This window comes from Camelus bactrianus, chromosome 19 (assembly GCF_048773025.1).
Source record: "Camelus bactrianus isolate YW-2024 breed Bactrian camel chromosome 19, ASM4877302v1, whole genome shotgun sequence".
In the NCBI taxonomy this organism is placed as follows: Eukaryota; Metazoa; Chordata; class Mammalia; order Artiodactyla; family Camelidae; genus Camelus; species Camelus bactrianus.
In genome coordinates this window covers 15,736,960-15,764,163 of record NC_133557.1, presented here as the reverse complement: position 1 = coordinate 15,764,163, position 27,204 = coordinate 15,736,960, and the positions used below count along the sequence as shown (strand labels likewise).

The 27,204-nt window shown below is 41.6% G+C and overlaps 1 long non-coding RNA gene and 1 pseudogene across 1 annotated transcript; one reads left to right on the top strand and one right to left on the bottom strand.

Annotated features, from left to right (window-relative positions):
• Window positions 1-1,489: 1,489 nt before the first annotated feature.
• On the bottom strand, window positions 1,490-7,305 carry LOC141573982 (uncharacterized). Its single transcript, XR_012500471.1, has 2 exons — window positions 7,000-7,305; window positions 1,490-1,762 (listed from the first exon to the last, which is right to left on the bottom strand). It is a non-coding gene; the product is annotated as an uncharacterized LOC141573982 (long non-coding RNA).
• Window positions 7,306-10,731: 3,426 nt separating this feature from the next.
• Window positions 10,732-12,223, top strand: LOC141574118 (ubiquitin-like-conjugating enzyme ATG3 pseudogene; annotated as a pseudogene).
• The last annotated feature ends 14,981 nt before the right edge of the window (window positions 12,224-27,204 follow it).

Sequence of the window (27,204 nt, the reverse complement as noted above, 5' to 3'; positions counted from 1 at the left end):
CCATAAATGTTTTTAAAAGTTCATTGATAAAGTAATCAGCTCTTGAGGATTTGTGTGTGTGTGTTGGAAGATTTTAAATTACAGTTTAAATATCTTTGTTAACATGCGACTCTTCAGATAGTCTCTCCTTGGTCAATTTTGATATATTACATCATTCTTAGAATTTTAATAATTCATCCACGTTTTAAAATACATTAGCATGAAGTTGTACATTATATCCTCTGTATCTGTATGAGCTATAGCAATATCCCTTTTCCCATTATAAAATTGTAATTTGTTGTCTGATTAGCCTTGCTAGAGATTTGTCTATTTTATTAGTCTTTCAGAGAATCAACTTTTGGGGTTTTTTTTTCCCTTGTATTTTTTTCTAATTTATTCTTTTTAAATTATTTTCTTTATTGAACATTCTTTGGGCTTAATTTGTTCTTTTTCTAACTTTTTGATATGAAAGCTGGAATCATGGATTTCTAGCTTTTCTTCTCTTCTCATATATGAATACAGGGCTATAAATTTCCTTCTACCACAACTCGAGCCATATTCTTCATGCTTTTATACGTCCTATTTTTTATTATCATTCACTCCAAAATAATATCTAGTTTTCACTTTAATTTGTTCTTTGACTCATAGATTACTTAGGAATCAATTGCTTAATTTCCAAATACTTGAGCATTTCTTATTTTCTTTTTAGTGCTTATTTCTAGCTCAATTCTACTCTACTCAGAGGACACGTGCCAAGTAGTTTAAATGTTTTAAACTTGATGAAACTTGATTTCTGTCCTAAAATATAATCAACTTTACTAAATAGTCCATGTGTGATGTTGGAAAGTATTCTACTAGTAGTCAATTAGTATTCAATTAAGTCAGCTAGATTTAGTCAATTAAACAAATTAAGCTAATTTATGTAAATTAGGTCAAATGTATTAACCAGATCTTCTTTATCCTTACAGGCATACCTCCAAGATATTGTGGGTTTAGTTCCAGACCATCACAAAAAAGTGCATATCAAAATAAAGCACGTCACACAAATTTTTTGGTTTCCCAGTGCATACAAACGTTATGCTTCAGGAGGTGGGGGTGTGGAATAGCTCAGTGGTAAACGGTGAGCTTAGCATGCATGAAGTCCTCGGTTCAATCCCCAGTAACTCCATTAAAAAAAAAGTGAAATACGTTTTTGAAAGTTATACTTAAACTTTACTGTAATCTCTTTAGCATTATTTTATGTCTAAAAAAGCAATGTACATACCTTATTTTAAAAATACCTTATTGCTAAAACATGTTAACCATTATCTGAGCCTTCAGCAAGTCATAATCTTTTTGCTGATGGAAGGTGCTGCCTTGCTGTCGATGGCTGCTGGCTGATCAGGGTGGTGATTGCTGATGGTTGGGGTGGCTGTGGCAATTTCTTAAAATGAGACAACAGTGTTCATGACACCCCAAAAATGATTACAATAGCAACACCAAAGATCACTGATCACCATAACAAATATAATAATAATAAATAGTCTTTATTTTCACCAGTTTCACTGTGATGAACCAAATCTGGTTTTCTTTGGGTTCACTTTATTGGTTAATTACACGTGGTGTCTTTCACTATATTTGGAAAGTCACTTCAAATGTGGCTTCTGCTCCATTTTCTTCTCTCTCATCTTCTGGAATTCCAATGAAACATATGTATTCACCATGTCTCATATGACTCTTCCACTTCTCCATAGTTTCCATCTTTGGTAAACTATTTAACAATTCTGAGATTCATTTTCAGCATCTGGAAAATTCAGAGATATTAATGGTCTCACACAGCATTGTTTTCCTTTAATGAAGTTTATGTAAAGTGTGTATCCAATGCTTGTCAGGCAGCAGTCACTCAGTAAATATTCAGTCTCTTTCCTTTTTTTCCTGGCATCCTATCACTCAGTAATGCTGATGACAATGGGAATTACACTTTGTAACACTTCTTCTATGAGAGAGGTAGGATTTTAAGTCTTTGACATATATTATTTCTATTTCATTTACATCAATCCTGTGAAGTACCATTATTATGCTCATTCCAGAGATGAGGAAACTGAGGCACAGAGAGATAAAGGAACTTGATTAACTAGGCGGTTCTGACTCAAGTTCTCTTTAGATTGCAGTCACACTGTCACCCCAACTCCAGTGCCTAAAAAATAAATTTGAATTGCTCCCCCAAAATATTTAGTTGAACCACATGAAACTGAAGGTATTTGACCATTTTGACCTACAAAAATGTCACATTCATATGGTTCAACCTAATAATTTACGCTTCCTAGAACAGGCTTCAAGACTGAGATGGTGCAAAAAAAAAACAAAAACACACACACAGCAGAGGGGATTTCAAACCTACTATAGCAAAAGCTTTTTTTTTTTTTTTTTTTTTTAATTTCTATCCACCTCCTTGATGTGGTAAGAGCTATGGGGGCAAGGCCAGAACTCAAGAAAGCAACATCTGGATGAGGCAGGAGGGATCAATTTTTCTGCGGTCTTATGATAAATTAGCAAACAGAGCTTCAAGAGTCTGGGACCAAAAAAGACTCCTCTTCCTCAGTCCTTATCCCCCCTGCTCGCTCCCCTCCCCTTCTTCTCTCTCCAGCATCTGTCCCAGTCCACCTCTTCAGAGTCTGGTTCGGATCCTCTAGGGGCTTGGAGGAGTCATGTTAGATTGTCTGGAATTCCCCAGAAATTCTTTCTGGTTTTCATAACATCTTATAACCAGCATCGTGGCTGTTTCAAGATTCACAAGCAAGTGATTGCAAACCCCTTTATTTGAGGAAATTGACCCTCATCAGGACAGTCCATAATCTAGAGAGGAAACTTCCAAAGTTGAAGCCATCATAGAACTGGGAATAACCTAAATATCCACCAACAGAGGAGGGGTTAAAGACACCAAGCTTAATTCACACAGTGTAATGTTGTACAGCATTTAAAAGAAGTGAGGGAGATTGTTGTTTACTTAGAAAGATATCCAAAACAAAAAAGTACATTGCAGGTCAACATGCAATGTGGGTTGTACGTCTCTTTGTGTGTGTGTGTGTGTGTGTGTGTGTGTGTGTGTGTGTGTATTTGTGTGAAACTGTCTGGAAGAATAAATATTAAAATAATGACAATAGTCATTTCTGAGTAGGGAAGTTATTGGGGAAGAGGGTCAAGGGGACTTTGAAAGTAACTGTTAAGTTTATGAGATTATATTTATGTTTACTTGTACAATTAAAAATAAACCATTTTTAAAGCCATAAATCATTTCATCCTAGTTTGATTTCTTCAAAAACAGACCCTGAGATAAGGATTCAAGTGCAGTTGTTTTACTTAGGAAGTGTTCTCAGGAAATAAGAATAAGAGAGTGAAGAAATGATACCACAATGGGCAACTGGGGTGTAATCTTCTAGGGAACATGTACTGCAGAGTATCTCATCTGAGGGAGTAGGGGACTGGGGTATTGATACACCAGATTCCATCACTCAGTGTTGAAGGCTGCTCTTGAGGAACATTAATTCGCTGGCACTTCTGGCCTGCCACACAGTTGGGCCTAGTGGACCCTGATGGCTAGAGAAAAGCCTTAAGGAAAGAAATGAAGGGGTTGGCAGTTGACAGTTGAGCTGGCACGCACTTGAGCGGTAAGAACAAAAGGATTTGAACAAGATGCCAATGACATCTACAAGAGCTGCAGCTCTGCTCCACTGTAACTCAGCATTGTTAGGGCAGCCTCCGAGGTTCTCTCTGGATATCTGAGCTGGGTGTGACCTTTCAAGGGGAGAGGCACCTCTGAGAGAGGTCCCCCACACTCCTCATGGCTGGAGTTTCACATAGGTCTCATCGCTCTGTCTAGGAAAATCCAACCAACCAATCTCCCTGACTTTTATGGGAAGCCCCGCAGTCTCAGCTCCCCCTACAGGAAAGAAACATTCTCTCTTCTGCAGGCATTGGCTGCAGATGAGTTTAATAACAAAAACAAGTAAGTACTGAGCATCACTTTCTATAGGATTCAGCCATCCAAGTGACCTTATAAGATGGGGATTAGAAAGCTAGATTCAAACCAAACTTTTTCTATTTGTAATATATGGGTAGGTCTCTGTCCCTCTCCAAGCTTCATCTATGAAATTTGTGCAATGGGACTATTTACCCCGTTGGCTCATGTGTGATGCGCACACACGTATTTAGAAAGCATGCCTAAGGCACTGAGCACAATTCTTGGCACAGAGTTTATATTCCACAAATGTCAGCCTGTCCAGAAACTGAAACTTCCAAAATTAATTTCACACCTGCTGTTTTCTCAACTTTGCTCTGCGAGCCGTGGGAAAGAGACAAAGAGAAAAACCTCATCTCTCCTCAAGCAGCAGTAATATGTCCTCATGAATCACGAGGTTATGAGTCCTCAGACAGGAAATTGAGTCCCTGGGGACTTGGAGATTCTGCAGCCAGGAATGCAGAGGTGGAGCCCAAAGGAGAAAACTGCTTAGGAGAGGGGACAGCCTGTGACCTTATACCCTTGGGCAGCTGGAAAGCTCCCCCAACTCCCCAGGCCCTTCGCATCCTAGTCCAACTAATCTGAGTGCAGCAAACCTGTTTCTATTGACCAGCCTTGCTCTGATTTAAATTTCAAACAGCCCACGGTTTTATTCTCTCCTCACCATCCCTGAAAGCTAACCATTATGGATTTTACAGGCCTCCGAGCCCTCGGCTCACACACTCGATTTGCACAATCTTTGCATAAGGAAAAAGGCAGTCGATGCAAACTGAATTAATTGTAATTGACCATAATATGCTTACAGAAATGCCAAGGAGTTTTCATTAGTAGATAAGCCCCGAAGTATCTGCTGATGATTTACACCTGCACGAACACACTGCATGGCCTCAGTTAATTATGAGACCTGACACGGGAGGTGCTTCATCAGACCCAGGCAGGGGCCTTCCAGGGGCCAGTAACACCTCCAGGGACCGACCCATCTTGGCTCGCTTCCTGTGAAGGGCTTTGAAGTCACAGCCTGAGAGAAGGCAGAGCTAGCCCTGTTGGGCTCAGGCTGGACCCTCCTCGCTGCCCCAGCCTCTGAGTTCTTCTGCCTCCTCCCTTGGAGTTGCCATTCCCTGCAACCCCATCAATCCAATCCCACAGCTTCAGTCTTTCTCTATCAAGTCATCATTGCTGAGGCTGGCATGGAACTTGTGTCCTGGTTCACATAACAGATCGTCATTCATTTATTCTTTTTTCAAAAAATATTTTCTAAGTGCCTCCTCTGTGATTGTCTTCATGCCAGGACTGGGGATAGAACACAGACATGGACCTACTGCAAAGAGCTTAATATCCAGTGATAGGCTGAAAGATTGAACAAGCTCATGAATGCCAACGGGTAATGATGCGATGAGAGTAAGGAACAGGGTAATGGGAAGGAAATCAGGGCTTTTGGTTAGAGATGGAGAAGTTTTCTCAGAGGAGGTGATATCTCAGCTGAACCTTGAAGCATGAGAAGGCATCATCCAGGTGAGGTGTTGAGGCAAAACTATTCCAGGTAGAAGAGCTAGCACATGCAAAGGCCCTGAGGAGGAAAACAGCTGGCACCTTGTGGAGGCTCATGAGGCTGGAACAGCACATGTGAGGCAGAGAATGGAGGGAGCTGAGGCAAGAAAGCAGTCAAAGGCCAGAATATGCAGGACCTTCTAGACCAGGTGTACAAGGACCCTGAATTTAATTCCAAAAGGATTGGTGGGTATGAAAGAGATTAAAGTGAGCCTATTTGAATAGACTTGGGTATTTAAGGAATAAATGTCACTCTGGCTATTAGGAGTGGCAAGAAAATAGATTCTTGGAGATCAAAAGTGGGAGTATGGAGACCAGTTAGGAGGGGACTGTTAGAGTCATCCAGGCAAAAGATGACGGTGTCCAGTAGCAAGTCGGGATGGAGACAAGTAGGGAGGAGACAGGGGCCTCTGTCTGCTCGGGGCCCTCTGGCTGAGTGCCTACCTCTGACCAGTGCCTCCAACAATCAGAACTCAACCTTGAATTAAAAATAGACTTACCATATGAACAAGCAATCCCACTTCTGGGCATATACCCAGAGGGAACTCTAATTCGAAAAGATACCTGCACCGCAATGTTCATAGAAGTGCTATTTACAATAGCCAAGACATGGGAAAACCTAAATGTCCATCAACAGATGACTGGATAAAGAAACTGTACACACACACACAGAGAGAATACCACTCAGTCATAAAAAAAGAATAAAATAATGCCATTTGCAGCAACATGGATGGACCTGGAGATCATCATTCTAAGTAAAGTAAGCCAGAAAGAGAAAGAAAAAGACAATATGATATGACTTATATGTGGAATCTTAAAAAAAAAAAAAAAAGACACAAATGAACTTATTTATAAAGCAGAAACACACTCTCAGATATAGAAAACAAACTTATGGTTACCGGGTGGGAAAGGAGTTGGGAAGGGATAAATTGGGAGTTTGAGATTTGCAGATACCATCTACTATATATAAAATAGATAAACAATAAGTTTATACTGTATAGCACAGGGAACTATATTCAATATCTTGTAGTAACCTATCATGGAAAAGGATAGGATATGAAAAGGAATATATGTATGTATATGTATGATTGAAACATTATGCTGTACACCAGAAATTGGCACAACATTGTAAACTGACTATACTTCAATTAAAAAAAAAAAGAACTCAACTTTGATCTCAAAACTGTCTGTTCTGGAATCTGCAGTCTCATTCCTGCATCCGAGAAAAACCCAGTACTTCTGACACTGACAATAACTGTTTCCTGCCTGAATTCCCTACAACAGTGTTATCCAATAGAAATATAATGTGAGCCACATATGTAACTTTAAAGTTTCTAGTATACCTTAAAAAAATAAAAAGAATAAAAAGAAACAGGTGAAATTAATTTTAATAGTATTTTGTGTAACCCAATGTATCCAAAACAGTATCATGTCAAGGTATAATCAATATAAAAATTATTAATGAGATATCTTACCCTTTTTTCATGCCAAGTCTTCAAACTGCAATGTGTCTTTCTACTTAGAGCACACCTCATTTGGACTGGCCGCATTTCAAGCGCTCAATAGTCCCATGTGCTTACTGGCTTCCTTATTATACTATGCAATTCAGAATCTGCTCACATAAACTCCTTTGCCATCCTCTGCCCACTTTTTGGAAAGTGAACACCTTTATCAAGCACTCAAGGGCCCATTACAAGACTAGATTGACAGGTCTGTGTAATCCTCACAGTCCCATGAGTATCAGATGTTCTGATTAACAGAACACATTACTACCAGGCCCCTTAACAAAAGACCACTTGATCACATGGGCTCCACGTGACTTCCAAGCTTTCTGTTTAAGAGCTTTAGCCCCAGGCTGAAATTCCTTTAGCATTTGCAATGTGGTTTATAAAGCCAGTGCAGACATTGTCTTTTGGAAGGAATGGATGAGGAGCTCTGTCAAAGGGCCAACTTCTCAAAAGCCTTTTATCACTAAGCTAACTGGGAGGGTGGGCTGAAGCCCTGAGAGAGAAGATGAGAAGGCAGGGCACCTGAGGGCTGACCCAGAGGTCCCCTGTGAAGTGGTCACGGTCACAGATGGACATTGTGCTCCAGCATCCCCTGCGCTATCAGCAGTGATTATGAGAATCATCAGCATCGTCACAGCAGTTATTATCTCATTTAATTCTTACAACGCCCTTAAAGTTGGCTACTATTATTTTCTCTGTTTTACATATAATGAAACCAAGGCTCAGAAAGGCTCATGGAGTTGCCCAAGGTCACACAGCTAAAGGAGTGAAGGATCTGGAATTTGAGCCCCCATTCTTCTTGTAGCTACTGTGTGAAACTGCCTCCTATTAAAAACTACCCCCACCCCTGCCTCTTCCACTCCTGCCACCAGCATTTGAAGTTCCCTAGGTGCCAGGCACTGTGCTAAAAACTTCACGCACAGTCACCCGCTGAACCTTCAAATTAAACCTCTGAGGTCAGGGTTATTATTACACCCTTCTGGAAGACAAAGAAACTCAGAGTCAGACAAATTAAATAATTTGCCGAAGGCCAGTTAGCAAGTGGAGGAGGCAGTTTGAAACCATACTCTGGAGTCTGCTCTGTCTACCTCTAAAGAATAATTGCTACCAGTAGTCGGGGCATAAAACCACCCCCATTGCTGCTGCCGCCGCCACTGCCAACACTGGGAGCAGCAGGTGGTGTGCCCCGACCTGCCGGGGCTTCGCCTCTATTCCTTCTAATCTTTGCAACATCCCAACATAATAGTTATCATTATTAACAATATGTTGTATAGCGAGAAACTGAAGATTAAAAGGTTATCAGTCTCGGAGGGGAGGACACAGCTCAAGTGGTAGAGCACATGCTTGGCGTGCACAGGGTCTGGGGTTCAAGCCCCAGGATCTCCTCTAAAAATAAATAAACCTAATTATCTCCCCCTCAATAACAAAAAAAAATTTTTTAAGTCTCTCTCCAGGTCACACAGCTGCTAAGTGGTTGAGCTAAGTTTAGAACCAAGATCTGACTGTCTGACCAGCGGCCCAGGAGAGGTGACTCATGCTGGTTGGAGAGGGCTGTTAAATGACTGGGGATTTTGCAAACCCTTAATCATGTTTTTTTTTAAACACAGACGGCCATGATTTAAAGCTAAATGTTATCAATTTACAATGAAATGAATTATATTCATAAAAGGTAATACATACTCAAAAATCATTACTTCGTAATTGCTTTATTACAGGTTACCGTTGTCTATTGTCTGTGTTTCAAGGTTATTTACATCCGACATCTATTGTGTCTGTACTGTGGGGTGACTGTTATAATGGTGTGTGGTTGTCCATCTCTTCCCAATTCCTCGTTCAACGACATGGATTGGTAACTTGACACTGGCCGCGGTGAAAGTATTTACACCATAGAAATAGTAAACATTGCAAATCAGGGCTTGGTATTTCGAAGAGCCATCTGTTAAACACTTGCCCGTCCACCCCTGTATGGGACCCACATCTTCCCACCATATCTTACCGTCTTACTAACCATAAAGTTCCTGCTAAGTCTCAGTGGTCCTCCAGCCTCCATCCCTCTGAGCACATGAGCCTCACCTCAGAGGATGCAGAGGGTTCCCTCACCTGGCCCTGGCCTTCACAAGGAAAGGAGAGGTGGCACCCCCAGGTAAGTGCTTGCCAAGTAATGCCCGCTTTGGAGAGGCCGTTTCTCCTGTGTCCACAAGGTTCTCTCCAAGCTGGAGCTTACATTTAAAGATGTTCGAGTTTTTCCCATCTTTCTGGAGAGGAAGACAGAGATCATAGCCAAAACAGTCTGTCATTTCAAGGTAATCCCAATCAAAATCCAAACGGAAATTTTCTCCACCAAGTGGAATATAATCAGCCATGAAAATGACAAATAGGAAAATATATTATGGCTTGAATATATATTCGTGACCTATTTTGTAGGGAGGGGAGAAACAGAACAAAAATGAAATCTAGAATATGCTCACATTAATTTATAATATGTCTACACATGCATATATAACATATTGTATATATAATATGTATTATATGTATAGTGTATATAGATGTTTACTGTATGTTTTATACATACATTCGTGTGTGTGACAGAGAGAGAGAGAATACATTGGAAAAATAAAGTTGCAGTTAGCTGGATCTCTTAAGTAGTAACATTATCATTGATTTTTTAAAAATTATTTTTCCCATTTTGGAGAGGGAGGGAAGGGGTTACTTCCTCGGACTGTGCATTGCCATAAAGCTGGGATGTATCAGACCAGCCTGGCTGGGTTCACATCACATTTCTATCCTTCTGAGCAATGTGATTGAAGACAAACCACTAGACCTCCCTGACACTAAGTCTTCTCGTCTGTAAAATAGAGGCAGTACTGGGACCAGCCTCATAAAGGCACTGCAGGTGTCAAAAGACGCAACACGCTTAGTAGAGAGCCTGTCACAAAGCAAGTGCTTGGTGCATATGAACTCTGATGAGGAAGAAGAGGAAGAGGAGGAGGAAGAGGAAAATGGAAGATGGATAAATGGATAAGGTATCGAAGGTCAATTTAGTGCCAAATTTCCCCCACGAAGAGTCCAAATTCTTGGGACTATGTTCTTCTGAGAACTTTAGCCAGTTCTATATAAGAAGGAAGGAGTGGAGAGCAGATAGAAGAGGCTGTTTTGTGTTTCCCTAAAATAAATACAGTGCCAAAAAGAATTAGAGGGTGATGTAACAGTCCACCTGCCTCTGCCTTCGTCCCTCTGTCTCCACCTTCTTCCCAGGTCTAGAGTCAGGAAGCCCTCCTAGGCGTCTGCCCCATGTTGCCCCAGAACTAGAATTCTTTAGGTCCAGTGGGGATCTCAGCTCTCCGCTGGAGCAGCAAATCCACAGGCAGGCAGAAATCTATACTGAACACACCGTCAGCCCATTTCCCCAAACTGATGAAAGCTCAGATCAGGACCAGGAAAGGAGGATTACAGAAAAGGTTAAAGCTTTCATTCTGCCACCTTCTACTAGGCAGCGTGTGCTACACATTTCTAACAGCTGCAATTAGCCTCCTTTTATAGTTGTAGTAGAATTTAATTAAGCAAATTCCCTGCTGTGTGACTTCTGAAAGCAGGACACAGTGCAAGGAGCAGACTGGTGATAGCGAGGGGAAACTGCTGGTCCTCTCTGCCCAGAAGCTACTCCTCAGAACCACAGGCATGTGATAGAAACATTTAGAGATGACGGTAATAAAATTGAGATGGAGACCCTACTTCCCCGAGAGGTAGACTTACCTGCTGTGAATGAAGGGGTTGGGTTGGAGAAGGGGCAGAGGAAAGATAAATGAACACGGAAAGAATGAAACACAGGGGACCTGAGAAAAGCAGTCCATTAGGATGAATCCTTTTCTCTGAAAATGTGCAAATTCCCTGTGTGAACAGATGTAGCAAGAAATGAGCGGGAGCACCTTCGAGAATTTGATTATGCACCACGGCTTGCCCCTCGGCGGCCAGCGTCCCTACACAACCATCATTTGCTTATTTCAGGGCTCCCTGGCTGTTCTCTAAAATCAAATCTTCACTAATAACCATATTCAGCATTGAACAAGCGCTTGGTATTTCCCAAGGACTTCCACAAGCAGTAATTAGTTAATAATTCAATGTAGTTGAAGAACAGGCACAAATCACAAGTCTGCAAGAACAAGGTGCCTTCCCTGTTCGTGGTGTACAGAAAGAAAGTCTTACACCAGGTATCAGGGGTCCTTGAGTCCCGGAATTATATGCAATGTATTAGTGTGTGTGTCTGTGTAAGTGTTTATTATTGTATGCATGCATGTGTGTGAGTGCATGTGTGTTTGATGTATGTGCATGTGTATACATGTGCATGCATGTGTGTGAAAATACCTTCATTGGGTCCTCAGAGGGACATCCAGACCAAAAAGGGAAAATAACCATAGCACTAAAGGAGGAGCTTACGATATAGACTCAGAAAACTTGAGTCAGGACCCAGGTTCAGCCACCTACTGGTTGTCCTACTTTGTTCAGATCAACTCCCCTCTTAGTGCCAGAGTTTCCTCGTCTATAAGATGGAAAGAATTTCTTTCTCTTGAGGTTGTGAAGATTAAATAAAAGTCCCACCGCAAAGTCAAAATCGATCAGTGCCTCTACTCTCCGTCTTCCATTTGCTCCTTCATTCCATAGCTGGGCAGCAAAGACAGTTTAAAACTCCAGGTTTGCTCAGCATTGTGTGAAGAGAAAGAAGAGGAAGATGTAAGAAAAGCTGCAGATGTGGAAGAACCTGAAAGAATGGATTGTTGGAAACAGAAGGCTACTCTGGGTGCAAGGGCAATAGGAGGAGCTTGTAGAGTTAAAACTGGTGTTGCGAGTTTGCAAACCAGAACTTACGACCTTTGTATCACTTGTGATAAGTACTACCAGATCCCACAACAGTGGTCATGAGCCATGAAGAGCAACAGCAGCGTTTATCAGTTGAGCACATGGGTGAAGTCAAGTTCATTTGAAGAAAACGGTGACCACTGAAATCACCGTTCTCTCCCACCACCTCCTGTGTGTTCAGCTCCCCCAAGCAGGCGTCCTGGATGATGAAGACGATCATTGAGACTGTTGCAGGAGGAAAGATGCTCACATATGTCTTCTAATTTTCCTGAAATGTCTGCAAACTGTCATTCCAACAAAAAAGTATGACTACACAAGACACTGCACAACGAAATAAGTAGGGCATAGAATCTATCCTAATTAATGGTTTTGATTTTTAAAGAAATTACCCATAAATGTGACCATTGGTCATATTCACCAATATGTATAATTTCCCTAATAAAGAGACTTATATGTGTATGTATTAAATTTTAAAAATGTTCCATTACAAAAAAAAATAAAAAGTGTGTGTCCCTAAAAGGACCCTACAGGCCATTTTCTGCTTTGTGTTTCTTGCCTCAGTATAGAGATATTTCCATTTCACTTGCTATTAAGGAAATCTTACATCTTTGACGCGGTCTGCTGCTGTCTGTCTGTCAATCACTATCTTCATGTGGATCCGTCACAGAATCTGACACATTCAAAGGCTTGACCACATAGTAACTGAGAGAGACAGACTTCAAACTGAGATCTGCTGTCCAGTGTTCTTTCCTGGACACCACCCAGAATCACTGGCTTAAAGCAAAACACACCTGAAACAGGGATAGGTGGGCAAAGGGACCCCGTGTCCCAGCCACTGTCTTCACCACACCCCTCTGCCTCAAATTGACTGAACCCGCCAGCTCTGAGATCTAAGAACAGACAGACACGTCTGGGTGGGCGTGATTCAACTCACACACACCAGAGAAGGATTTTAAGAAGTAGAGAGACCTGGGAAAGACTCACCCTACAAAATAACCCTGGCATTTGGGTGGAGAGTTGATAATACTGATCAATGACTTACACTGAACAGATCGGCTGAGAATACAAAATTCTGGTTTCGGAATTAGGCACAAACTTGAATACGTATTTAGAATAAGAAAATAAATTACAAAAACTGTATTTTTTTAAGTAACTGATAAAACTAATATTACAAAATCCTGGAAAATAACACAATGTTTGTATTAATTAGCACACAGGTGCAACACTATAATAATTCCTACCTTCGGTTGGCCGCATATTCTTTGATCTCCTTTTCATATGACACTGAGCATGTAAAATCATTTTCTACGGGGAGAAACTTACGACAGAGAACTCAGGCTTTCTGAATTATTTTTGCCTTGGCATAGTAGAGCAAAACTGGGTTTTTGGTTTTTTGTTTGTTCATTTGTTTGTTTTTAGCCTCACTGATTCATCATTGGAAATTCCATCAAAATTTTTAGGAGTGTTGACAAATTTGAGAACTCTTCTATCAAGTTTGTTTCAAAATAACCTGCGAGATTTTAGGGGCCTTCAAAAGTTTTCTTGTGCAATAGATTAAATACTATTTGGATGGGCAACATTCATGAATCAGGGCTTTGGGAAAAAAAGACATTTACCCCAGAGTGAGTTAAGAGGCCCTGAAGTTTAAGAGCTTCTCAGTAAATTCACATCTGATTGCCTTATAAAGTCCTGACGGGATGGTCCTCGGGCACCCCTTCCAAGGTACTGCCCATCAAATCTCCCTTTGTTCAGTCTCCGCCAGCCACTTGACCTCTAGTTTCATCTAATGCTCATGCTTTCTTCCCATTGCCAGAACTTTGCACAGGCTGTGACCCCTTCCTGCTACCTAACTCTTCATTTCGCTAACTCCTTCAGACCCCTCCTTTAGTCTCCACCGTCACTCACTTCTGAATGCCTTCCCTCACTACATCAAAGCCCCCATCATAAGCTTTCTTCATACCATGCATCCCTCTCTCGAAACAGCAGGTGACAGTTTATATATTGTTCTGGGATTATTGAATTCATCTCTCTCTCTCTCCCCCAGGAGAGCTCTGGGATGGTGGAGATCACATCAAGTTTGGTTCCTGCCTTGTGTCCCCAGTGCCTAGTACACAGTCTGGCTCATAGTGGGAAGTTAATAAATATTTACTGATTGTGTTGGGATGACCAAGGGAGAGGAGATATAAATTGACATTGTTCAGTGATCTCCCTCTTCCAGGAAGAACAAAAAAAAAAAAAAATCAAGAAAACAAAGTTTGGTTTCCCTTTGGCTTCCTTTCACCTGAGTCGACTGCCCGTTGGTAGATCTCAGATATCTAGCCAGCCTCTATGAAAACACCTTCATCCTAAAACATGCCTTTTACACTTTGGCAAACCACAGGTGTTGCTATAAATAGCAGAGAAAATCAAAATTTGAAGTCTGGGGTGAAAAGAAATATGGATGAAATGTTTAATAAAATACTTCAGCAAAGGATCCAGATGTAGCATAGCTTGGAGGAGAAGTTGAGGTTGGGCAGCTGTGTTTTCCAAAAAGATCAAATATCCCTTGCCCCACCTTGAGGTCCTGTGCCAGACACCACACCAGAGCACGCCTTGTGGGTGGGTCTGGGCCTGTCTACATGGTGGGAACACTGGCTTCTGAAAAGGTCTCCCCCTCTGGTCTGCTAGTCCACATTTCTACCATTAGAGGCACATTTGCTTAGGCACTGTGCTTGTAAGAGTTTTAGACCCTGCCTTCTCCAGGTCCAAATTGTGGAACACCCAGACATCTACATCCTCTTTAACTAGTTCTTTCTTCTAATGAAAAATGGTTAGAAGGTGTCAAATGACATGCCAACTTTGTTGCTTGTCAGGATGGTAGTTGAGAAAGACTCCAAGTTGAGCAGGCTCAAAATCTCAAAATCATGTTTGATTAGCGATGTCTGCTATGATCAAGGGAAGGGATGGTAATGACATGCATGCTACATATTTGGTTTCCCTGTTCTAATTTCTAACATTTGGTTCAAGATTTATGATTGGGTTTTAGGCCAACTTTGACTTAAGTTCCTCCAGAGGCTGAGCATCTCCCTGAATCCAATTGACATGCTATAATATAGTGTTTCATAGTGCTGCCTTGACCCAGTTTTGAAGTCATGGCTTAAAAACTCTCAGTTCCCCTTCATGGGTAGTTTGCTAAGCCTCTACACCAACCATGTCCCTTACTGGGGTCCCGTTCTCCAGGGCCAGGTGCCAAACAACTAACTAGAGGCAACTCCTAAGCACAGGATCCCAAGTAATTATTCAACTTATCCAACCTCCAGGAAGTCTTCAAAATCCATTCCGGTCACCATGCATAAACTCCTCCTACAGCTGCAGCTTGCTGCCCCTGGGTGCAACCCCCTGTGTGTTTCTGCCTGCCGGCCTTCTCTTCTTCTCTCATCTAGAGCCCTAAGTAACAAACAGTTCCATGAGTGTCCATGTATTGGATCCCATTATCCAAGGAATCTTTAGATCTTAAAAACCATGTGTCTAATGGCCTTGCCCTGCCTAGTCACTATCATCTCTTAAGAACTAGACCCCTTTCCAAAACTACCAGAAATATCTGCATTTATCTCATATCACAAAACTCTTCGTTTCCCAGTGGAGCCTTCTGCTTAGCCTCCGTGATGCTATTTTAGCCAAAACCCTAGCCAACGTTCACTCAGTGGATCTTCACTCTGACACGCGGGGCTGTTGTTTGGGGGGTGGGGCCTGTGGAGGCCATGGGGGGTCCCACTTCATATCTGAGGCACCCTCTCCCCCCTCTGAGAGCTCCGGCCCACAGATAGCTGCAGAGCCCACTAATGATGCCAGGCTCAAAATAACTGCAGGACAGGGTGTGACACAAATAAGAAAACTCCATTCCATCTCCTCATATTTGTAAACACTCTTCTTTTTCATCCTTCGCCTTCACTCTCTCCCAGGTTTGTTTGCTTCCTGGGAAAGAGACCATGCTGTCACTTTTCCTTATGACAGACTTTCTCCTCAGACTACAGGGTATAAACACTTTTACAACCACAATTGGTCAATTCTGAGAAAATCTTCAGAATTTGGTAACAGTAAAAGCTCTTGTTGGGATTCCCCAGGATAGATCTGTGTCATTGGGAGGGCAGACATGGGCCATGAGAAAGGGCCAGTGGAGGGCCTGAGGCAGACAGAGGGTCCCCTGATCTGTCTGGGTAAAGGCCAGATCTTGTGGAGCAGAGCACATCCAGGGAAATTCAAAATGGAAGAATTTCACACAAATTTTTAATGAGAGAATTTTACAGTGGCAGCTCAAGCCAAATTCTCCAGCAGCGGTGTCCCACTGGGAGGACAGTTTCTATTTCTCTTTTTGTTTGTTTGTTTTGTTTTTTATGAAGGGGAGGTAATTAGATTTATTCATTGATTTCTGTTTGGAGGAGGCACTGGGGATTGAAACCAGGACCTCTTGCAGGCTGAGCATGCGCTCTACCACTTGAGCTAAACCCTCCCCCGAAGTTTCTATTTCTTGAAGCCACCATTACAGCTGACCAGGATGGAGAAGGTCTAGGGCACATATGCCGTGAAGACTTTGTAAAAGAACCAAGGACTCTGATCCTGGAAAAGGGATTATCTGTGCTCAGGAAGAAGGAATTAGGGCAGTCTCTTTATTTTGAGATGACGATGATACAACAATGATAATGTCTACAGAAGGTGTACATGTGCCAGACACTGAGTTCTTGAACCTCCCAGCAACATACCTCATAGGGCAGGTGCAAGCATTATGCTCCTTGAACAAATGAGGAAACCAAGGACCAGAGACCTGGAATGACTTTCCAGCTCACATGGTAATAGCCGCCGGAGTCAGGATTCAAACCCAGACCAACCTGGCACGAGAAGCATGCCTCTTAGCCACTGTTCCACCTTGCAAGGAACACGTGTCTGTTGTGATGCCAATCTGGGTTCCATTGGGTCTTATCCAGTGAGACCGCCCAAACTTTAGTTCCTCTAGTCAAGGAACTGGCACTGGAGAAGCCTCTGTAACTGCAGCCATATTGATCTACAGAATAACGGAAAGATCAACCTTCAAGATCTATTTTTATGTGGGAAGCAAGCTGGAGAAAAGCGTGTGCTTTGATTTGAGTTACCCAAGAAGCAGACCAGGAGACAAAGATTTGAGCACATGTAGTTTATGTGAGCAGTGATCCTAGAAAACTAGTAAGGCTCTGAGAAAGTGAGGCTGGGGAGGAAGAGAAGGCCAATGTGTTTTCAAGCAGGTTTCCATGGTGGGCAACTGGGGCTTCATGCTACGGGAGAACTCTGGGAGACCGTGTAGAGCATCCAGTTGTGTCTATTTGACTTGGAACCGTGTACACATTTTACATAATTATAAAGTAATTTTATAATTAATTGTATAGATTCATGTGTATTATTTATGTATTAAATTATAATTTTATAACTGCACTTTTGAAAGGCAATCCTTATAAAAAGTTAAAAATTAAATAAATGAATACATCTAGCTACTGAGCTGGAGGTACAATCACACAGATAAAACTATGTCAGGTGGTTTTAAGAGAGAATAATCTGTTGTTCATCCCTTTTGGGATATGCCCAGCCTGGTGAATTTAAGAAAAAAAAAAAACTTAAGCTGTGTAAGCTGTGTTCCATAATCATGTCATTGGTGAGAGTGTTACTCTGAGACAGTTGAGTAGATATAAAACAAGTGTGGTCGCCTTTGGGTTCTGAAACATTCGACAAGAAAAACAGGAAATGCAGATATAAGATCAAAAAAGGTAAGTAAAAATGATATCAACTCTTAGTTGGAAGTTTCCATGTAAATTCAAGATGTGTTTTCTCTTTAACCAAAATATGTATGCCCTACCTGTATCCACCAAAAAGCCCTAGAAACAGTGATGGACCCAGTAATAATGAGCACCTCAATACCAAATTGTGGGTGTATAAGTGTCATTCTCCACTGAAAGAAACAAGGGCTGTCTAGGTTTGGAAGAGGAAATACACAAGATGAGCCTGAAGTATATTGTCAAGCCAGGCAGCAAGAAGCTACCAAAAAACATGTGGTCATGTCAGAGAGCCTCAAAAGTCAACTTAAAGAGTTGCCTGTTGACCAAACCCAGGAGAATCTGATCTCAGTAAGAGAACAACTGTGATGCATTGAAATCCATCAGATACTTGAAAATCCATGAGCACAAAATGATAGTTGTAACAAAATAAGCTCATAGGTGTCTTACATCCAACAGCAGAGAGCCAATTCATTATTTTGAAAACTAGAAAATAAAGGGAAAGAAATCAAGCGTTAACTGATATTTCCCATATAAACTACATCTCAGGATGACAATGGTTGATGAGAAGCTTTTCTTTAAAAAGTGATTCAGAAAATGAACGAAAAAGAATGATGAGATTAAAATGATTGTCGATTAAAATAACCATCAGGGGTCACTAGCATCATGAGAGTCAACCAGACTTTCTAATAACCAGGATCATGAAGTACAAAGTATTCTTGCCAAAAAACAAAACCTGAATCTGATCAAAATTCTAAATCTAACTACTAATTTACAGGAAATACCAGGGGCAAAGGAACACGTTAAACCACACCACTGAAATGCAAACAGCAAAATGCAGACTGTGGGGAATTCTTTAAGACAAACAACCCAGTTTTTTCAACAAGTAAATCTCAAGGGTAAAAAGTAGATCAAAAGAGACTCAAAATATGTATGAGCCAATTGCAATATGTGGACCTCATTGGGATCCTGATTCAAACAAGTAAGTTACCTTTTAAATTATATAATAAAATTAAGAAATTTGAACAGATTGGGTAACAAATAATTATTATTTATATTTTAGGTACGATCAAAATATTTTGCTTGTTTTTAAAAAATAATCTGTATATTCTAGAGATACATACTGAAGCAGTTAGAGATGAAATGATATTTGGGATTTGCTTCAAAATAATACAGGAAGGAAGGACGAGATGTGTGGACAATACAGAAAAGCAAGATTGGGCACTAATTTTTTCAGTTGGGTGAAGGGTGCATGAAGGTCTATTATGCAATCCTGTCGGCCTGATTTCTACTTAATATTTTTCATCATAAAAGTTAAAGTTACACACACACACACACACACACACACACAAACACACACATACACACTTTAAAAATAACATCAGTGGCCAATTTTGCTCCAGAGAGGAAGGGGTGGAACTGAGCTAGGCAGAAGCAAGTCTGGAGCAAGCAGAGTCAGTCCAGAGCATCCTTTGATGCTGTAGAAGAGACAGGTTTGGTGTCATCCAGGATCGTGAAGACCTCACCGAGCTGCAACGGGAAGGACTTAGGAGCCTGGACCTTGGCCTCAGGCAGGTTACCCAGCTCCATCACTCAGTTACATAGAGGTGCTCCAGTGTCCTCATCTGATGGGTGGGGATCACAGCAGTAGCCACCTCACCCACAGCAGAGAGGCTTGGGTGAGCTGATGCATGGGTGATGCTTAGCAAAGCTCCTAGCTCCTACACAATTAGTCATTGGTATAATTACCTCCATCTTCCCTGTGAGCTGCCATGGCCCAAGCAGATGTTGCTGGCACAGTAACTCAGAGGAACCACAACTGTTGCCCCGACTCCAGACCTGTCTGCATCTCTCACTGGTCATCCTTGGCACCTTCCTGTTATAGTCGTCAACTGGAAAGATGAATGAAGCACTCATCTCAAAACCTCCATTTTTCAGAGCCCCCATTCTCCCTGACTCCCTCTCTCCCTCCCGATTTTCCTTCTATCCTTTCTTCTTTCCTTCTTTCCCCAAAGCAGCACTTTCCACCGTGACAAGTGAAGCAATAATCTAAGCAATAATTTAACTCCTTGCTTCCTACTTAAAAATGCCCTAATTACCGGGTAATGGGTCCACAGAGGCATTTGGGCTGGGTGAGCTCTGCCCTGCAGACACAGCTATAGTTCATCTGTCTGCTCCCTAATAGCACTCTAAAGTTCACCCTTATAAACATGTCACTAAGCCTGTAATTGAGTGACTGGTCATTAGGTTCCACGAGCCGTACCTGTGGGTCACCGATCACTCAGGGGTGATGGATCTTTCTGGCCACAGAGCTCTCTGTCACCTCTGAGCAGGGCATTACTCTCCAGGAGGACTACAGCAAGCCCCGGTGGGCTTCTTAACCATGGACTTCCACGGGAGAGGGCCAGATGGAGGACCGAGTAGGTAAGAACATACATCCTCCTGCTTCCCTCACTGACTCTCCCAGAAGCCTGTCTTCAGAGGTCTAGTAGGAGACACTGAAGCTAAAAGACACTGGGAGGCAATAAGGATTCAGTGCAAGAATAATTGCTCTGTGGAGTTAAAGTCAATTTGAGAATGGAGGTATTGTAAGACAAGAGGGGTAAAGGATTGGAGATTTGTGTTATTAGACTTAGCTTACTGTAACAAAAACATCTGTCACCTCTGAGCTGTGTTCCCTTGAGTAAGTCACTTGACTTCTCTGTTCCTTGATGTCCTCATTCATGAAATAGCGATGGTAGTACCTGCTTCCTTCCCAGGATTGTGCTGAAGATTATCTGAGATGATACATACCAAAGTGTTTAACAGTGTCCAACATCCAGTAGGCAATCAGTATTAGTTCATTCAAAATAAATTTACTATTTTCCTCTGCTTCCATAAGAGATGCTCTTTTGTCTTTTTGATGATAATGGAGACAGAATAACATAGTGGCTAAGGCACAGGCTCTAAAGTTAGGCTGATTAGACTCCAATTCTGCCTCTACCACTTAATCGCTGTGTGACCCTGAGTAAGTTACTTAACTTCTCTGAGCCTCAGCTGCCTCCTTTGTAAAATGGGACATAGGAAAATACTAATAGTTACCAGGGGGGAAAGGGGAGAGTGGCGGGATAAACTGGGGGTTCAGGATTTGAAGATACAAACTACTGAGTATAAAATAGATAAACAACAAGGTCCTACTGTATAGCACAGGGAACTATATTCAATATCATGTCATCCTCAGCCTGTGTCTCACTGTTTAGAAATGCAGCCTCCACTAGTAGTTTACAAGAACCTGGTCTGGGGAACATCAATCATAGGATGACGGAGGAGAGTCCTATGGAAGGTCACCAGTCCTCTTCTCACATATCAAGCCCCAACACTTGGACCCCACTGAGAGCTGACAGCTGATCTATAGGGTTTAAGTCCAATCAAGACTGTGATTTCTCTATATGAAGGACCCCTTCAATCTGATCTGTATGCTCTCTTTCCCAGACACTGGGAAAAACTCTGCTTTCTTCCAGAATATCTGTACTATGCCTTATATCTAAGATGGCATGAGTTGACCCAGAAATAGTAATGATTACTATCTTATATTGAGTTCTATGGGTCAATCTCAATTACAAAGTTAGATTAAAAAACACAAGTTCTACTATGTGTCCAGTTATCTGCTTTATTGGATTATTGAATTTATATAATAATGAATACTATCATTACTCCTATTTTGCAGATGGGAAAACTGAGGACCAGAGAGGAATCAAATCAGTAAGTGACAGAGATGGATTTTGAACCCAAGCCATTGGATTACAGACACTAAACTTTAAACCACTAAACTACATGTAATTACATGTTGATTTCTTTTATTGAGATGAGCATATTACAAAATATAGTATTTTTGTTGAATTGTATACATACTATATATATGACTGTATGGGCTATCCGTAGTAGAAATTCAGAAATTTTTTATTTTCAGCTTTGTGCTTTCCTTATTGAATTTTTACTGTGAGCATGCGTTACTTTAAGGTTAATTCATTTGGCTTATTGCAAATATTTATGTAAGTAAAGGGAATAATATAACAAAACTCCATACTCACCACTCAGATTTAACAAATACTATTTTGTTACATTGGCTTCATTTTTTTTTTTAAGAAATAAAACATTCCAGATAGAAATGAGAAACTTCCCGTTCCCCAATCGCATCTTTTTTAAAATTTCTTTTTTGTGGAGGGGGAGAGATGGTAACTAGGTTTTTATTTATTTGTTTTAATGGAAGTACTGAGGACTGAGCCCAGGACCTCATGCACGCTAAGCATGTGCTCTACCACTGAGCTAGACCCTGACTCCCACCATTACATCTTTATCTTCTCTTTATGCCTCCAAACACCAGTACCCTGAAGTTGGAGTATTACCTTCTCATCTGTGTTTTTATGTCTTTACAACATATGTATATATTCACATCCAACAAAAACACACTACATATGTATGTTTCTATAAATAACATATAGTAATCCTGCTGGCTTTTCATGTGTATCTTCCTTCTCCAGGCATCTGCAGCTGGCTTTTCTCTCCTCTGCTAAGTTATTCACTACATTTCAATCCACATTTTGTCAAACTTGTATGGATCAAGATTACAGATGCCTCCCATTTTGTATTTCTGTTTATTGTTCTTTGTATTATTTTAAGATGCTTTCAAAAGGAGGAGGGGAGTATGAAGCTAGATATTTCTGATTCTTTTTGTGCATCTACATTAATGAGCATATAGTTTTCTTCTTTGGTCTGATAATAGTATGAGTTAACAGATTTTCCAATGTTAAACCATCCTTGAATTCCTAGGATCAAGTATACTTGGTCATGGTGTGGCTTTTTTATTCTTCACCTTGTTCTTGTTGCTGCTACTGTCATTTTGCTGGGTTGGTTTGTTAATATTTTATTTGAGTTTTTTAACCTATATTCATAAGTGAGCTTGACCTGCAATTCTTCTATTTTTATTAACCTTTTCCATTCTGATATCAATGTTAATTTGCATCATTTAATAAGCTAGAAAACTTTCCACCTTTCTGTATTGTCTGAAATAACTACTCATTGAAGATTAGGTAACAGATGTTCATAAAACCATCTGTGCCTAATGCTTTTGAAGGAAGGTATTTTTATTACTGACATAATTTGTTTAATCATATTTTCTATTTCCTCTGGAGATAATTTGGATCATTTGTAATTTTTGAGAAAATTGCCCATTTTATCTAAATTTTCAACTTGATTGATGTAATATTGTTCCTATTATTTTCTTGTTTATAATTCTCATTTAGCTGTAACCCTAAACCCTTTCATTTTCAATATTGTTAAGGTTGCCTTCTTTTTTTTTCTATTGCCTGGTCTTGCCGGCAGCTTGCTTATATTGCTAGCCTATAAAAACAGAGAAATAAACAAAACTGTCTTAATCCAGTGTGTTTTTACATAAATACATTGTTTTCTCAAATAAAAATAGCATAACAGAGGTTACATCTGCTTTTGTAAAACACTATTCTCACCAACATTTGGGGCATAAACCAGAGTCACCTAAAAAGGTGACTTTCTCAGAAGTAACATATCATGCCCAAGGCATTATCTTCCTCTCTACAGGCAACCTAGTGCATGATTTGGAATCAGATGCACCTGTGTTCAGGTGCTTTCTCTTCCTACATGGGTGACCTTGAGGAAATGGAGGTAAAGTTATCCATCTCAAAGGCTATGGTAAGGATATCCTTGAAGGGTCAGAATGGATGAGTGAGTAAGAGTGTGAGAACTAGAGCTGGGGAGACCTGGGTTTGAATCTCAGCTTAATTTCTTGCTGGCCCTGGGCGTCCTACTAGTTTGTAAAACTGAGATGAAAATATTTACCTCCCGTTGTTGTAGAAATTAAGTTGCATGTCCATTTTGCATAGCACTTAACACAGAGAGAGCAAATATTCGAGAATCACTGTTGTTGCTAACACTTCAATTACTATCAGCCTTCTTTGGGTGAAGGCCTTAGTTCAAGGCTATTCAGAGTGCAGGCTGGGCATTCCCTTTCCTTCATCCCTCTCTTGGCTGAAGCCAGGCACAGTGAGGACAGAGCAGACCTAGCAGGTCTAAACTTGGCTCAGCTCTGGTCCCAGAAGCTAGCACATTCACCCTAACAGCTGCTTCTAGCAAGCAGTTAGTCTCACATGTCTCTAAGGGGTAGAATGTGGGTTTGAAAATACAGAATCCCATAATCAGTGATTCCCAAGGCATTCTATCAAAACTCTCAAGAGGGAAATTATACCCAAGGCTAGTAAAATTACACCCTGTGACTATTTGTATAACATGGTGGTTTTTAAATTGAGCTCCCCAAACTCCTAGAGATTCCATAAACCAGCCTTCCCTCTTCCCCTGCCACACACTAATGGTAGGCAGAACACTATACCCTCCCATCTCAATTTGCCCAGATTGTAGATAATGGCCATTACTATAAAGTTTCACTTAAAGAAGGGTTTCCACAGCTTAAAGTACACCCCGAACTGTGAAACACCAATGTCTTTCCGAGCCAGGAATCTCAATCTGCCCTTTAGTCTCGTGTCTAAGTTATTTAATACAGAGGAAAATATCATGAGCCCCTTTCGTTCTCAGTTTCTACATCTGTGAAATAAGAAAGATGAATACTAACTGACAGCACTGCGTGAGGCAGAAATGAAGAAATCAACATGAAAATGTCATATGAACTATGGTGTCATGTACACATGTTCAAAGTCATTTCACACACACACATACACACACACTCCCCCTCCTGGAAACATGCCTAAGTTGTCTCAAGAGAGTAGTGATGACATGAGGAAGGCTGCAGGAGATGAAGAACAAGCATTTAACAAGCCCAAGGAGGATCTGGCAAAGTCATGGAAGAAGTAGAAAAAAGCAAGCAATGAAAGAGAAGGACACTGCAGAGGCAGATGTTGACATGCCAGGGTGGAACAATTCTCACGGATCTCGGGGCTGCTTCTCTTCACCCGTTATTCCTGGTTGGAGTTGGAGCAGCACTGCCCTCCCGTCTCCTACCCACTGGAAATGGCAAAGAGGGGCCTATGAGCAGTTTCTGTACAGAATCCCTGAGAGCCAGAGCAGCCTCTGAACCATGCCGCTGGCGTGGCAGCTGTCAGATGAGCCAGAGGGCAGGAGGCCTGGCTCTGGGTTTAGCCATCAGCCTAGCTGAGACAGGCATGTTCAGACTATGAGGACAATGTGGTCAAATTGGTTCCATCTCATGGGCAAATCTAGTTGATGGGCAGTGGCTGCCTGGAACATTGTGTTGCTCACTAGCTCTGTGATCAAATAGTGATGTCTGTTATGGGCAAAGAATGAAGGAGGGTAGTCTCCATGCCATGTCTTTGAACCCTTACACTATACAGAATTAAATCTCCTTTTCCTTTCTTCCATATGTCATCTCCACAGAGGATGTGTTCTGCTTTGGATAACCTTATGTGCCAAAGGCAATGGCAAATGGTTCGCTTGTATTGGCTCATTTAATTTGCTGAAAACACTGGTAGGCTAATTGTGGTTATGTTGCTATTTTTTAAGCCCTTATCTTCTAGAAATACATATGAAATGTAAGTGGACAAACATCATGTTTCTGAATCTGCCATCTACTTCATAACAATCCAGGAGTGGTAGGTGGTAGGGTATATTTGAAACAAGAATGACCACAAGTTCATAATTGTTGAAGCTGAGTGATTGGTACATGGAAGTTCATTGTGCAAGCATCATATTTCTGTATAAGTTTAGTGTATGTTTAAAATTTTCGATACAGAGGTTTAAAAAAATCCTGTTAGATATTTATGATATTAACCCCATTTATCTACATGAAAACTGGGAATTAGAAATTAACTCTAATTAACTATATTCCTAAGATCCAAGAAACTAATTATATCCCTAAGGTCAAAGAGCTAATTGGAAGACTGTGGTAGATGCCAAGTTGTGCTGTCCAGAAGCTCTTCAAGTGAATTACCCCCTGCCCATCTGCAGGGGGTACATTCAAGGGACAGACTCCAGCAATTAGCTCTTTCGGTGTCTGTCTGAGCTGCACAGGACCCTCTCACCCAAGGCTGGAGACTTCCTCGTGAAGTCCACATCCCCATGATGGAGCAAAGCAAGGTTACAAGGCTCAGTCATTTCGATTTAACCCAGGACAATTCAGATGGGCAAAGCTCTCTTTTGGGTTGACACAGTCTAGGTTGAACCTGCATCACACGTTGACTTTTCCTTCTGCCCAATCCTGCTGTCCCTTCTGCCTTCCACAGGAGTTGAACTCCAAAAGCACCTTGCATGCTGACCTCCCCCTCAGCATCTCCTTCGGCGAAACCCATCTTGAGCCCAGGGAAGCTGAGATCTGAAGCTACATCTGTCTGAATGTGCCACACGTTTGAATCTGCCAGGAAGGGCGTGGGAGCCAGTGCTTTGGATAAGCCCCTGAGTTGTCAGTGTTCAGTGTCTGATCTCCTCCCAGCCCAGGGCTCAGGAGACCTGTGGAGGTCAGGAGCTCGTGAACATGGAGAGATCAAATCTAAGACTAGTCTTGAGTCTAGAACTTTCTGAGCAGCAGGAGGACATCTGCTAAGTTCAGAGAAGATCTTCCCCAGCATCAGTCCCCTATAAGCCCAGGCGGATGCAGACAGAAGAACACTTTGAAGGTGGCAGCTCATGCCCTGCCTCAGGGAGCCCACCTGAGGCCTCCCAGCAGCCCAACCTCAGAGGCCAGGCCCGCTCCCCAGCACTTGTCTATGGAAGCAACTCAGCGAGACGCCCAAGCCAGCAGGTGGCTCTAAAAATGCCCCATGTCATTAGAAATCTCAATTCCATTCCTGGTCTCTGGTTTGCATGGCAGAGAGAGCAGTGTTTCTGGAATGAATTAGCCCCTCCCTGCAGATGTCTTCAAAGGCTTATAATCCAAAACGGGCTCTCCGAGCCCAGCCTCCCCGGGGCTGCCCATGCACACAGGAAGTCACTCCGCTGCGGGCACAGATGGGCTTTTGAAAATGGATGAATGGTGCTGATGTGACAGAAAGTGCTGGCCGTGGGGGCACGAGTCAGTGTCCCTGGTGGCTGGATCATAGAGGAGCTCAGAATATCTTTAGCTTCATCATCACTGAGCATTTGAGTTGGACTGGGAAGCTGAGTTCTCCTCAATGGGATGTGAGCGGAAGTGAAGTCAGCCATTTCCAAACCTGACTCCTAAGCACATCCTGTGAAAGCCTTTTGTCCTCTCTTCCTTGACTGTGGTGACTTTGACGGCCACGTGATCCAGACAGTGTAACTGTAACTCAGAGGAGGGCCACCCAAATCCCATGGAACTGTGCAAGAGTGAGAAATAAAACTTCATTGTGCTAAGCCACTGAGATTATGGAGTTTGTATGTTGGGATAGCTGGAGCAATTACTGTAATATAAATACCTACATCCCGGGATCTTTGTGAGGATGAAAGGGGATTGGTAAGTTGAACACCAAGCCTAGGACTTGATACACAAAAAGCATCCATTTGTATTGGCTATTATAGCTAATTGATTTAAAAATGAATCGCA